Genomic DNA, 315 nt, shown 5'->3' with positions numbered 1-315 from the left:
CTTTCATAATCTGAAAAAGTAGCATATAAAATAGAAATACTTTCAGTTGTTGAATTGACATCTAGGGGAGTTAATCATGCATATCTCGTATCGGTGGTGCTTCATTGACAGTAAAAATTCGATAGTGGCAAGCAGCGGTATCACCAACTATTTTTAACTTTGAACACCAGGAGTAGTATAAAAGCCTGAACAGCGCCTCCTCAGTCACCGTCAACATGAAGGTCTTGTTGTTGTTCGCTCTCGTTGCGGCTGCTGCGCCTGGCCGAACTTTGGCTTCCAGTCGGACGCGGGAGGTGAGTATATTGTTAGCTTCAT

General features: G+C 43.5%; 1 protein-coding gene and 1 pseudogene across 3 annotated transcripts in view; both read left to right on the top strand.

The window, feature by feature from the left end:
* The window catches only part of LOC119590768 (hemocyanin C chain-like), a 44,643-nt gene that overhangs the window by 12,856 nt on the left and 31,472 nt on the right, over positions 1 to 315 (top strand). The window contains exon 1 of one of the 2 annotated variants that reach the window (XM_037939482.1): positions 223 to 293. The exons of the other annotated variant lie outside the window; for it this stretch is intronic. The gene's annotated coding sequence lies outside the window, so the exon portion shown is untranslated. Of the gene's footprint in view, positions 1 to 222; positions 294 to 315 lie in introns of those variants that run through there. 2 annotated transcript variants of the gene reach the window in all.
* The window catches only part of LOC119590771, an 18,405-nt pseudogene continuing 18,305 nt past the window's right edge, over positions 216 to 315 (top strand). The window contains exon 1 of the transcript XR_005230286.1: positions 216 to 297. The product of XR_005230286.1 is annotated as a hemocyanin C chain-like (transcript). The remainder of the gene's footprint in view (positions 298 to 315) is intronic.

Source organism: Penaeus monodon, chromosome 27, assembly GCF_015228065.2.
Source record: "Penaeus monodon isolate SGIC_2016 chromosome 27, NSTDA_Pmon_1, whole genome shotgun sequence".
Taxonomy (NCBI): Eukaryota; Metazoa; Arthropoda; class Malacostraca; order Decapoda; family Penaeidae; genus Penaeus; species Penaeus monodon.
This window is presented reverse-complemented; position numbering and strand designations above follow the sequence as displayed.